The sequence below is a fragment of the Ictidomys tridecemlineatus genome, chromosome 13 (assembly GCF_052094955.1).
Source record: "Ictidomys tridecemlineatus isolate mIctTri1 chromosome 13, mIctTri1.hap1, whole genome shotgun sequence".
NCBI lineage: Eukaryota > Metazoa > Chordata > Mammalia > Rodentia > Sciuridae > Ictidomys > Ictidomys tridecemlineatus.
In genome coordinates this window covers 25,726,856-25,741,066 of record NC_135489.1, presented here as the reverse complement: position 1 = coordinate 25,741,066, position 14,211 = coordinate 25,726,856, and the positions used below count along the sequence as shown (strand labels likewise).

The window sequence follows — 14,211 nt, the reverse complement described above, 5'->3', positions numbered from 1 at the left end:
GGAATCCAACAAGACCCAGCCAATGACCTACCTGCACTTTTACTTGGGCATCTGCACCCGTTTTTTTTTTTTTTTTTTAAATTACAATGTAGAGGTGTTCAACCAATTGAATGTGTGGAACTCATCCTCTTGTTCTTCAGGTTCTCATTTCATTAATTCCCCACGGCCTACCTCCTTCTTTCTGTTCCCCAACTTCCTCCCCTCCCTCTACCTGCTCCTTCTCACAAACTTATGAACAACCTGCTTAACTCTCAGTCATTTCTGTTATTATAAACAAAACAGAAAGAGAAAGAAAAGATGAATGAAAATCCACTACCAGAATGAAGAAGCATTGCTATTTGCTAATCTTGGATATTTTTTGTTCCTGTCTTACTCATCCCTCTCCTCTCTTCCTCTCCAGAGGCAAACGTTGAATTTGGGCCTATATTCTTCAAGTCCACGGTTTCATACTTTTATTATATATATGTAAATAAAACATGGTATGATTTGTATGCTTTGGAACAAATTGATGAAAAAGATGTTTTCCTGCTCTTTGTGTCATTTATTATTGATACATTTGGACTTATTTCTATTACTACAGTGCCCTCTGGCATCTGTGCTGCTAATGAGAACTCTTCTCTTGGTCTAACTGTCATTTTTTTTTTCAATAATCAATTTTTGTTTTTTGATGGCTTTTAAGGTTTTCCTCTTTATTCTTAATGTCTTGTAAATCCACTACAATGTATCTAGTAAGCAGATTGTTAAAAATTTATCCGTTTTGGGTACTTTATCAGAAGGCCCTCAATCAGAAGAACATGAAAACCATTAACTGTTCATTTTTCTCTTAACCATTAATTATCATCGATGCTTGGCACTCCTCTTTTCATACTAAATTTCTTTTTCCCTATTGTTTTAGGTTGCGTGAACATCTTCGTGTGACTTTCATTAATTCTTTATTTTGAGGTGTCCCATCTACAGTTATTCCAGAGATTGGATTCATTACACTGACTTTTTCAATTGTGTCTTTTCCAACATCATTTCTTGAAGTTTTTGTTTCATAGCCCATTTTATTAAAAATATTTTTTTAGCTGTTGATGTACCTTTATTTATTTATTTATTTATATGTGGTTCTGAGGATCGAACCCAGTGCTTCACTCATGCCGGGCAAGCGCTCTGCCACTGAGCCACAGTCCCACCTCATAGCCTATTTTTAACAGCTTGATTGAGATATAACTCACATATCATTACCATTCTGCCATTTAAAATGTACAATCAATGGATTTTTGTAAAGCACATGACACTTTGTAAAAACTGAGGTAAAATATACACAACAGAAAAATTTCTATTCTTAACCATTGTTTAGTGAATGATTCAATGGCATCAGTTGCATTCACAAAATTATTCTGCCATCACCACTGTTTCCAAAACTACTTTTATTCATTACTGCAAATAAAAACTAGGTACCCATTAAACTAAAATGTCTCATTCTCTATTCCCCCATTCTATTCTAGATATTTTATACAAATGGAATCATGCAATATTTGTTCTTCTGTGTCTTGCTTATTTTACTTAGCATAATATTATTTTCAATGTTCATCCACACATTGCAGCATGTGTCTGAACTTCATTCTTTTTCTTATGGCTGGATAATATTCACGTTTGTCACATTTTGCTTATCTGTTGATGGGCACTGGGTTATGTTTGGATACTGGGGTTATGTCCATCTGTTGGTCATTGTGAATAATGTTGCAATGCATAGTCATGTGCTAATATCTGTCCCAGTTCTTGTTTTTGATTCCTTTGGGTATGTACCTAGGAGTGGAATTGCTGCTCATGTGTCAATTCAGTATTGAGATTTTATTTCCTCTCTCCTGCCTCCCTCCCTTCTTTCTTTCTTTCTGGTGCTGGGGATCGAAAACAGGTCTTGTGCAAGCTAAGCACACTCCCTCACCACTTAGCTACACCCCCAGCTCTGTGTTTTCTTTGAGGACCCACTGAACAGTTTTCTATAGTAGCTGCACCATGTTACATTCCCATGAGCAATGCTTGAGGATTCCAGTTTCTTCATATCTCTTCCAACTCTTGTTATTTTCCATTTTAAAAAATTACAGTCCTCCCAGTAGGTATGAATTCATATCTCATTTTGATTTTGATTTGTGTAATGTATTTGGATGGAGTAATTAATTTGAGGAAGTAATTAAGATTAGATGAAGCTATAAGGGTGGGCTCCTAATCAGTGAAGATTAGCATCCTTATAAGAAGAGATACCAATTTCTCTCTCTCTTCATGCATACACAGGGAAAGGCCATGTGAGGATGCAACAAGAAGGTGGCCATCTGCAAGCCAGGAAGAGAGCCCTCACCAGAACCCAACCATGCTGAAACCCTGATTTCAGACTTCCAGTTTCCAGATGGTGAGGAAATAAAGTTCCATTGATTAAGCCACCCAGCCTGTGCTCTTTTATATGTTTTCCCTAGCAATAAATACAATTTACATTTTCCTAATGCCTAATAATGTGCAAGATCTTTTCAAGTACTTATGCACCATTTATATATCCTTTTTTGCACACTTTGAAATTAGGTCGTTGGTCTTCTCGTTGTTGAGTTGTAGTTTTAATATGTGTCAAAAATTCTTGTCCTTTTAATATAGATGCTATTTCTTTTCCTTTCTTAAACTAATTGCCAGTTCTACCTCCCATTCATCTCTGCCTAAAGCATCCCTGATGCCCTTATTATTTAGGTTACGCTCATCTCTCCTTCATTCCACCTGCCTCCTAACTCTTCTCTCCTCCTTGAATCCATTCTCCACACCCAAACAGAATGCCAAGACCATTCTGTCACTGTCCTGCTCAACACTGTTCAGCAAATCTCAATCCTCAGCAATACATTTAAAGTTTCTTTACATGATTTATAAGGCCCTCTATAATTTGCCTGCCATCTCTCTATTCCTAACCCTCTAACCTCATTTCTTGTTATTTTCTCTCTGAAAATGTAGAACATGTCTCTCTGTCTATTTATCTCACTCTCACCAGGGTTCTTCATTGGAAGTCCTATTTGCCTTGTTTAGTAAGAAATTGTCCAATCATCTTACATGCAGAAGTTAGAGCAAAATAAAGAAAAAGGGGAGAGAAGGATAGAATGATAAAAGAACCCATCAAATATAAATTATTAAATAAGCAAAAGGAAGTCAAGTAGAGGAAGGAGACTGGGAGAGAGGAGGGGGAAGGGAGGGAAAAGTGGGGTATCATGAACTGAAATACATTCTCATGCATGGATGAGTTTCTCAGGATGAACCCAACTGCTATGTATAACTATAAAACTCTAATAAAGAGAAAGAGAGAGAGAGAAATTGCCAAACCATCCCTCTTGCTCTTTCCTGGCTTTGCACAGAGGTGGTCTCTCAACTATCCCATTTCATCTTCCATTGACCTGTAGTCCTCAGTATCTAAATGGCATTTTCCTGTGGTGGTGGCAGGGTCTGCAGATGTCCCCATCACAGCACTTACTGCACTTGGTCACTGTTGTCTTACTTGCCGCTCCCCCAGGTAGGAGACTGATTGTGTCTGGTCTTGGTCTGCTCAGTATTTAACATGATGCTGGGTACATAGACATTCACTGCATGTTATGATTAACAGCAGCATCATTCCTACCTCATTGAACTATTATCTTTGTGTTTGTTGTTGAATGTGACTGACAACTGGTAGACTCTGCTCTTGTTCCTGGTATTCCTTCTGCCAGTGTGTCCTCCTCTACTTCCATTATCTCTTTCTTGTTGACATTTGATTATAATGATTTTTTTTTGCTTCAAAGTAGGACTTATTTATTTTTCATTGCAAACATCTTTATTTTTCACATTTTTGATTGGTGTATTATAGTTTTATGTAGTCATGGGATTTGTTGTTACATATTGTACATGCACACAATATAATAATATAACTTGGCCAATATCACTCCCCAGCACTTCCTCTCTCCCTCCTCTCTTCCACCCCTGGATCCCTTTCCCATACTGATCTCCCTTTGATTTCCATGAGATCTGCCTCCACCTTTCTTTTCCTTTTTTCTCTGTAGCTTCTGCAAATGAGATAAAACTTATGACTCTTGAATTTTTTTTAAATGTTTTTTTAGTGGTAGGTGGACACAATGCCTTTATTTTTATTTATTTATTTTATGTGGTGCTGAGGATCGCACCCAGTGCCTCATCCTCACTAGGCGAGCACTTTACCACTGAGCCAGCCCCTGACCTTTTGAGTTTGACTTATGTCACTCAACCTAATGATTTCCAGTTCCATCTATTTTCCTGCAAATGACATAATTTAATTTTTCTTTGTGGCTGAATAAAACTTCATGGTGTACATATACTCCATTTTCTTTATCTATTCAACTGTTGATGGACACCTAGGCTGGTTCCATAGTTTGGCTCTTGTGAATTTTGCTGCTATAATTATGGGTATGCATGTATCACTGTAAATATGATGACTTTAATTCTTCAGAAAAAATACCAAGTCATGGTAGAGCTGGGTCATATGGTGGCCCAGGTGGTTGAGATGGGATTTCCTGGTGGAGGGACCAGCAAGAGAAAAAGATTGGAAGTGAGTTTCCTCCCCTACAATATGCAGAGCACACTTCCTAAGCTGTCTTCATAACCTAACAAATGTAGCATAAAGTTGCATTGTATGGAACATAATGTATAATAAAAAATTACTCATCGTTTATAAAATCAAATTTAAGTGGGCAGGCATCTGCGTTTTCATTTACTAATTCGGACAATCTTAATATGGTGGCACTCAGCACAGTCCCTGGCCCAGAGTAAGTATACAGTAAATCTATGGTTGTTTACCTCTGGAGTAGGGAGGGGGACGACAACCTAGAGGTAGGAGGAGTCAGAAAGTGATGAAGGCAGAATTTGGCCTTGCCGTCAATGTCAACCCTTCCCTTTCAGGGGTGAGGGTGTTTCCTGCCAGGCATGGATCTTGTCTTTGGAGAAGTCTCCGATCACTGTTAAAAACTCTCTAGAGTGATGCTGTGTCTGGCTGCAGGGTGACAGGTCCCCCACAGGAGCAGGGACTCAATTGTAATGGAAATGCCATTTATGGTTTTGTCCTAGAGCATGTCACTTAAAGAACCCGTCTTTATCTTCTTGGTAGTCTGAGTTCTGAAAATCCGGGCAACTTCTTGTAGAAAAGAATCTAAGATGCTAAGGTGTCCCAGGATCTGTGTGGCTTGGTTCCCCACACAGCTCCCACCTGGGTCCTCTGAGGAGTCCGCATCATCTGCCCCCTCCTCTGGCCACCCCAAGGGACCCGCTCCCAGCACCAGGCTTCCTGACCTACCGTCGAGGGGAGTCAGGCGCTTCCGCCCTAGGTGATATGGCTGTGTCTAGATGTGCTTAACAAATTGCCTGTTCACTCAATTACATTTTATTTAATCATCTGTAATCATATAAATTATGCCTGATGGTAGTAAATGTTCGTGTCAGTTCCTAATTACAGATTGATTAATTGGCTGGGGTGATCTGTATTACTACTTATATAAGAATATATGAGGATGATGATAAATTAGTCCTGGTAATCTGAGCCCAGGAACATGGAACATTTCCAATTGCATACCACTTTTTGGGGGTGGGGAAGCCATGGCCCTTTCCCTGCTTTGTTCTTCTCAGATGCCCCCAGGAGGGTTTATGTTCTATTGATTGATTGATTTTGGCAACACCTGAGTCAAGAAATATTTATTATTATTATTTAGTGACTTCTGTGTTTGTGTAAAATTTTTGCCGTGTAGGGCTTCTCTTTTTGGCTGTGGCAGAGATGAATAATGACAAGCTCATTAAGTTCAGTTGGACTCATTACAGCCTGCTGGGCCCAGAAAGTTCCCGGGGTTGCATTTGGCCTGGAGAGCAGGAATCCGGAGAATGAAGAGGTTGGGGGGGGACTTGATCAATATAACGTTTCCTCATTAGGTGATTTTTGTCTTTTTTGATTCTCTGGATGATAGAATGTTGGATGGTGCAGAATGGACCTTGTACTTTTTTTTTTTCTAGTAACAGCAGAGCTTTGATGTGCTATTGCTCTCAGCTTTTGAGGACATAATCTCATTAGAATGCACCCTTCTTCCATCATCCTTGGACCCCTCCTGCCACTCGTGTGTTGGCTGAAAGTAAAGATGAGGCAACATGGGGTAAGGCGTGGGAGGCCAGGGGAGAGTCTCAAGAGCCAGGCGTGGACCCTGGCTTCAGGGAAGGGATCTGAGACTTCCTTCCAGCTTCCTTGGCTTCTGAGAGGTGACAGGCAGAGGAACGATGGCAAAGAAGCCTGCGGGTGTCCCTGTGCTTGGCACACCTTCCCACCGGCTTGTTACTGGAGAGGACCATCAGCCGGCCTCCTGCCTTCACAAATGAGCCACAGTAGGAGCAGGGATTTAGAGTCACTCGTGATTATGGATGACCTTCCTTTCCTGGGGGATTTTCTGATCTGGCTGTTGTTATCAGAGACACGACGTAAATCACAGCCTCTGGAATCCACAGGCCTGAGTTCCAATCTCAGCGTCACTTTACTTTGTCACCTTGGGCGCATTACTAAGCTGTGCCTCAATTTCCTCCTCTGTAAATCAGGGATGATGGTAGTTCTATGTTGTGGGGGTGTTGTCAGGACTCTGTGAGTTAATAAACTCACATCAAGAAATGTGAGTTTCATTATCTAATTATTTGATTTCAAATGGTCCCAGAGAGATATTAGGATGGATGATGGTTATGGTTTAGTTATGAGGTGTCCCCCAAAATCTTATAGTCGTGTGGTCACAGTGACAAATGAAGCTAAATAAAAGAATTGCTAAACTCGTACTGAACGAGGCGACCGAGTCCCAAAGCAGTGAACCACTTGCTTCCGGATGACAATTCACTTAGTGTTGCAGCGGCGCTGACACTTGCGCCTTCTGAGTCTCAGTGTTAGGGTGGAGGCAGAGTCCCTGCAGAGAGGGCCTATGAGCATTTGGCCAGGGGACTTCAAGTGTCCTCTCCAACCCTTGCTGGTCCTCCCTTTGAGCTTTCTTCTGCTGAGAAATCAATTCTTGTCTTTTTCAACACAGAGGCTACTCTTGAGAGAATCCATGTTGTCTCCCTTTATCTCCAATTAACACTGTCTCCAAGTTGGTGCAATGATCAACCTGCTTCACCTGGACATGGCAGCCCCTGATGTCTCTGGATATGGTATTCCCTGATGTCCCTGGATATGACACCCTTGATGTTTCTGGATATGGCACCCTCTGATGTCCCTGGATATGGCACTCCCTGGACATGAGACAGAAGCCATACTGATCCTCCTAATTTTCTTTATGAGTTAATCCTTGAGTATTCCAGGGTTTTTTGTTGATACCTCAATTGAGGCAGCTAATTTTTTGTGTGACTAAGGATATCACACATTTTAGGATTAGGGAATCTGACACCTGATACCAAGTTTTTATCAGTAGAAAGTTTTTGGCTGCAAGTAACTAAAACAAATTAATCTAAACTAAACCTAATTAAAGTTAACACCTCATAAGGGGTTTATAAATTCATAGAACAAGGTTTCCAAAGTTAGGGCAGTTCCGTGGGAGTGTAGTTCCAGCAGCTCAATGACATTTTAGTCTCTGCAATTTGTTTGACCTACCTGTCTTACCCAGTTTACCCTGTGGCCACATATGGTTGCTGTGGCTCTAGACATCACACATAGAATAAGCAACTTGCAGCAAAAACGTTTCCTTCAACTTCTTTATTAGCCGACACTCCCCAGCTTCCTTTTTCTCAGGTCTCATTGGCCACAATTGGGTCACATGTCCATCCTAAACTAGTCATTTTCAAAGGGACTGAGGCAACTGTGATTGGCCCAGACTTATCATGACTGACTCCTTCATGATCTTGGGAAAAGGGGAACCTTTCTGGAAAATATGGTCAGGTAGAGAGTGACACAGGAACAAAATTGAAACTGATAACCACCCAAGAGTAAATGCATGTGTGTGCTTGTGTGTATGTGTTGAATTCGGAGAAATTGGTTGTTGGGTGAGTAGCCAACAGTTACTTCTGTTGAGGTCCCTTAGATGCAGGAACCATGAATACCCACTCCGTGTCAGCTCCATGAGTAATCAAGTGCCTCCACAAAAACATCACAGTGAGTAAGGCATGTTCTTCAGGAGGACTTGGTTCTTATTCAGCTCCTCCCGTTTTTCTCTTCATAGCAACTTTATTCTGCACATAACCCAGGGATATCAATTGGTGACTCTGCTGAAGAATTCACACTACCACTTGTGATAGAGGAAGGACTCCAGGGGGACACTATTTCCAACCTACCCTGCCTCCATTTTCTTCAACTGACCCAGTTGGCACCACCTCTACCTTCCGAGGAGGATCCCCATGACTCTGAGCCAATTGGAGCCTGGGATTCCCCTGGAAGTGGGTATAGGCCCGGGAATAGGTAGGTTGGCCCAATCAGATTGGCAGGAAGACCTGAAGTCATCCCTAGGAAGAGCTTCCTCTCTCCCTCCTGCTCTGTGGGAACAGGAAGCCCAGCCCTGTGGCTCCTGGCAGCTGTCTGTGGATAAGAGATGGGTCTGTGGCACAGAGGTGGCCCCACAGACTTAAGTTTGGCTGCCGGTCCCTTGAGCATCCCACGCTACCTGGGCTCACAGCAGACAGGGGCATAGACACCGGTGGCCTGACAGAATCTCCTCCAACAGCCCTGCCCGGTGGCATCATCACGGGTGGGAGAGTGGAAAGTGGAATCTGATTCAAGGAAGACAATGCTGACAGATAGCGAGGAACCAGGGTCTCAGTGACATCCCTGAGCCAGCCCTGGAGTTAGCCCATCTGACCTTGCTAGTAAGAAACCAGCTTTTCCTATGATGCCACCAACTTGAATGGGGATTTCTGGTTTCTTGCTGCTGGAGCACCTTTACTGAAGCTGGCATCCATTAGCATTTTCTTCTACAAAGGAAAGAACGGAGCAAGAGTACGGGGCTGCCTCGGGTCCTGCACCCAAGAGTGATGGGTGACGACAAGTCCTGTCTTCTGACCCTCAGGTGACCTTTGTTTTTCTCTCCCACTCTATTCCCTCCTATCACCAGGGACCACTCTCCAGTGGTCAGGAGCCTGTTGAATTGATCTGGGGGTGTGAGGGGTGGGTAGGATGTTTCCTAGGAGCACTGATGGGTCCACCTGGGAAATCTAATTCCTTCTGAGTTGGCTGCTGGCTGCCATCTGGACACAGATCATTATTACCCTTCCCTTTCTTTGTTTAACTGGCTCTGAGTTGGGAACAATGGATTCCCATGAATTGGGCAGTAAGCAATATCTCCTACTTCCTGGGGGAAAGTTGCAAAACAAAGGATGAGGGTGCCCCCCCCCCCCGCCCCCAAAGAGGGAGGGTGCCGAGTGGAGAGGAGCCACACATCAGAGCTGAAGACACAGGCTCCCCTGGGCCTGGTCACAGGGGAAGGTCAGGCTTGGGCAGAACCAGCAGCTAATGCCACTGTGGGAAGGTTGTCTTCGGGGGTGCATACCTGTGCATGTCTGTGACCTTCTGTTAGTCCCACAAAGGAACTTCCTGGAAGGGTCCCTCTGCCTAGAAGTCCATCTGTGGTGCTGACGAGAGCTTGGCTCTTCCACAGGGAGCTCTGGAGCTTAAATGGCTCATCAGCGTTGTCCCACTTACCTGGCCTTTATACTTTTGCCTTCATCTGTCACTGGAGGTGGGCTGCCCTGGGGGAGCATGGGGCTCTCTACAGCCCAAGGGGCCCCTGAAGTAGCCAACCGCTGAGGGATGACCATTGACTGCACTTCTGGCAGCCAGGGCCACTAGTCCTTCTTGAAGGACTCTGTATCTCTGTCCATCATACCTGCCCCCCAGCCACCCTGAGAACTTCCTGTCTTTGGGTTCATCCGTATAGAGTCAAGGTAGCAGCAGCCTAGGGTATGATAAGCTGGTCTGCGTTGCCCATCTGTGTATCTTCCCAGGGGTTCTAGAACACTGAATCTGCCTCCTTTCCCATCCCTGGTGATGCCACCAGGCAGGGCTGTTTGAACAGGATACCATCAGGCCACCTGGGTCTAAGCTCCCTATCTGCTGTGAGCATAGGTATCCTAGGATGCTCAGGAACTAGCAGCCAGCCAGTCACAGAAGGAGGGCCTAACAGGCTGGGAAGCAATTCTGGCTCTTTTGTAATGACCTTGAACAAGGGCCAAGGGCAGAGGTGGCATTGTGTCACCTGCAGAGCCTGACATGGCTTCTTCTTTCCCATCTGAAAACTTACATGATATCTCCTTTGCCGCTTCTAGTATGAGCTATCATAAAGATAAACCAAGTAACAAATATGCCAAGAACAAATCCAAGGTCTGCAGATGGGAAATAGTGCCACCGTCATGTCTGCTGTTAGAAGTGTTGTTAGATGGGCTGTGTAAAAGCCATGAAGCACCATTTCTCCAATCTAGAGAGACAAGTGCAAAAGGCACAGGTTTGACTGGGGCACCGGGCTCTTCCTCTGCATCCCAGTTCCCCTGACAAACCAGAGGCCTTTCCCTGGAGGATGCAGCCCGAATCCCACCTCTCTGCTGTCTGCCCATTTCCACGTTCACTCTTGCTAGCGTGGTCTTCTGGAAGATGTGGTTTGGTGTGTAACCCCGGGGGAGGGTCAGGGCTGGGTGGCAGGATTGGTTCCTCATTTTCCCCATCCAGGGCCTGCCCACCTCAGGTCTGGCCAGCCAGGACTTTGGGCAGCAGAGCTGTCCTCAGATGGTGACCCGCAGTTGAGAGGAGCAGGGGGAGCTGCTGGGAGGTGGGTATGGAGTTCTAGCTGCTCCGCGGCTGCCTTGACTTGTGGACCATTAGCCCTGGAAGAGAATTTAGTGGTCATTCATCATTCTTCCAACCCCATCTCTCTCAGTCCTCTCCAATCCTAAATTCAGCAAATATTTTGGGGTCTCCTTAAAGATGCCCAGTCCTATTCTGGGGATAGAGATGCAATGTTGAATAAAACCAACCAAAACCTCATGGAAATCATGCACTGGTTGGAGGGGGGAGGAGCACATAACAAATCAGGTGGCTAAATATATTTGTATTAGATGGTGATAAACATGCAAAGAAAAATCAAATGATTAAGGGGCCAGAGAGTGCTAGAGACAGAGAGCAGGAAGAGTGCAGTGAATTAAATAGGGTGGTCAGGGAGGGCTCTTCTGAGAAGGTGACATTTGAGCAAAGGTGTGAGAGGGTAAAGGAACAGCCATGTGGATATCTGAGGGAAGAGCCTTCATTCCTGAAGGAGTTCAGCATGTACAAAGGCCCTGAGGTAGGCCCTGGCCTGGCAGGCTTGAGCTAAGTCAAAGAGACCTGGGGCTGGAGTAGGGTGGTGGATGCAGGGAGAGAGGCAGCATGAAGAGGCAATGGGGCCTGGGAGTGCATTAGCACAGGACCCTGCAGGGCTCTGAGGGAGGCAGGGAGCCCTTGAGGAGTGATGTGACTTGACTTCTTCAAATGGTGAGTTAGATGGTAGGAGGCAAAGTGTGAGCAGGAGGGTAGACAAGGAGCTGCTGTACCATCCAGCAGGAGGGTGGGGGCACGGGCTGGGCTGGGAGCAGTGGAGAAGGGGTGGAGTAGTTTGGCTGGAGGTAATATTGGAGATTCATACAGGTGAGGAAACTGGTCCAGAGTGATGTGTGCAAAAAGGGAGTGTTCTGCCTACACTACAGCCAGAGGCAGACCAGGGCCAGAGCAGCCTGGACAAACTGACTTCTTGGCCTGAGCCAGGCCTTCCTGAGTGTGATGAGCCTGTTGGCTCATGGCCCTGTGCTTGTGTGTGTGTGTGTGTGTGTGTGAGTCTGTGGTAGTGTGTTCTTGTGTCCAGGGGAACTGGCCTGGACAAGTAAAAGCAGCAATTGGAGGAGAGCCACTTTCCCCTGTCACCTCCCACGGGTCCCTCCCCGCCTCTCCCTACCTCCAGCCTGCTCCTGCCTCCTGGCCTCTTCCTTCGGAGCCCACCCTGCGGATGGTGGGAGGGGCTCCTCTGGCTTCCCTGAAGCACCCCTGACAATGGGAAGGGCGGATCCCACCTTCAGGGCTCCACGGGGGACTCTTCTTTTTCCCCTGTAATTCTCTCAGCCCAAGTCCCGGGGGACCAACTCATGACTGGGCATCTCCCTGTAGCAGGAGGCTGGGAAGCGGGCAGGATGGGGGGAGCTGAGGTGTGGGGAGAGGACAACTCACACAAGACAGGGCAGAAAGTGTGACTTGTGATACGTCTGCGTGTCTCAGGAGGAAGTGGGCACTCCATCCTCACTTGGGAGACACACCTAAGACCCTCGGTGGGAAACAGGATTGCCATTTGAATACTGAAAGACCATGCTGGCCATCCCTGGGGCCCAGAAGTCTCCCAGGGCACTGTGGATGGACCTGGGCAGGTCTTGGCACTGGCTGGATATGCTCTGAGCTTTGGGAGCGTCCCCTTGGTGGGCTATCTTAGATGGACCTTTCTGGAGTATATACAGGCCCTGGAATCTAAAGCCTGAGTTTCATCTAGGGGCACTGAATGTATGAAGAAGCAAATGCCGGTCCCTGTTATCATCCACCAGCCAGAATGGACCCCATTCTGGATGATTCACTTCGTCCCTCAAAATCAGTGCTTCCTAAACACGATAAATAGAATTTTCTGGAAACCTTTTTTAAAAAAATGATTTTATTTCATATAAAACATGTAAGCAGCCAAACAGTGATAAGCCCTCCCCATGTCCCATTTGTGCTTTAGTGTGTCACCAATGTCCCTGTCCCTGGTGATGATGGCATGGCCCCCTTAGATTCACCTGATTATTGAAAACTCTGGCTTTGTTTTCTGTGGCTGCTGCAACGAATTCCCACAATCCAGGTGGCTTTAAGGAACAGGAATTTATCCTCTCACAATTCTGGAGGCCAGAAATCTGAAATCAGTTTCCTTGGGCTGAAATCCTGCTGTGGTCAGAGCTATGTTCCCCCTGGATCTAGGAAAGAATCTACTTCTTGCCTCTCCCAGCTTCCGGTGGCTGTAGGCATCCCTTGGTTTGTGGCTGCATCTCTGCAGTCTCTGTCCCTGTCTTCATATTGCCCTCTCTGCTCTATGTCAAGCCTTCTGTGTGTCTCCTGTCTGAGGATGTGTGGGAGTGCATTTAGGGTCCACCTGGATTATCTGGGAGCCTCACTTCTTCACATTGGCAAAGACCCTTTTTTCCCTTAAAGGTAACATCCATAGGCTCCAGGGCTTGGGTCCTGATGTCTTTGGGGGCCTGAGGGAGCAGAGGAGGTATTCCCAGGGAGGAGGCAGCAGGGCAAAGGCCTCTGGAAGCCTGCAGGCCCAGCCTTCCATGATGTGAGGACAAGGACATATTTCTTCTGAATCGTTCCTTGCCCAGGCAGGTCCTGCTCCGTGTCTTTGCTGATCCTTCAGGGACAGTTCCCATGCTCAGGGGTGAACTCTCCTGGCTGGACTAGAGGTGTCTCATCCACAGCCTTTCCCAGTCTGCACTGGGCCCTCCAAGCATGCTGTAGGACAAAGCTGGTCCCTGGAGACATCACGACATGAGAGAGAGTGGCCTTTGGTGTCTCCCTCCATCAGCGATGCTTCCTCTCTACTCTCTTCACTCCTCCTTCCAACATTTCAACACCATCTCTACAGACAGGTCCTGCTCCTGGTGCTGGGGACAGAGTGTTGAAAGGCACAGGGGAGGTCTGTGCTCCCCTGGAGCTTCTATTTTAGAGGGGACAATCAGTGGAATAACGAGTGTGCAAATAAATGAGCAAGACGATTTTAGACAGGGGAGTGTCACAAAGACGACGGAATGGGACAGGCCACAGGGTGGGAAGTGGGTGAGTTCAGACGTGGCATTTAAGTGGCGTTTAAGTGAGTCAGAATGACAAGCAGGAGCCTGACACGTGTAATTTGCAGGCAGCACATTTAGGCAGTGGACGTCTCAATAGCCAAGACCCCAGGAGAAAAGGACTGGTGAGTTATCAGAGCAGAAATGAGAGTGGGTGGCATAGGGTGACATGAGAGGCAGGGAGGGGCCAGCTCAGGCAGAGCATTTTTAAATCCAGAGTGGACTTTAATCTAAAGGAACTGGGAAGTGGTGTTGGCTCTGGTGTGGCCGACAGCAGGTGCCCATGTCCAGTTGGTGCAGGAGTCTGGCCCTCGGGGGAAAGACGCACACCTGGAAGTCACCAGCCTGCAGGAACTCAAGACTCGGGATGAG

At 46.0% G+C, this 14,211-nt stretch overlaps 1 long non-coding RNA gene across 1 annotated transcript in view; it reads left to right on the top strand.

The window, feature by feature from the left end:
* The window catches only part of LOC144370114 (uncharacterized), a 35,335-nt gene extending 32,912 nt beyond the window's left edge, over window positions 1-2,423 (top strand). Inside the window, exon 3 of the long non-coding RNA XR_013430054.1 lies at window positions 2,278-2,423. This is a non-coding gene — a long non-coding RNA (uncharacterized LOC144370114). The remainder of the gene's footprint in view (window positions 1-2,277) is intronic.
* The last annotated feature ends 11,788 nt before the right edge of the window (window positions 2,424-14,211 follow it).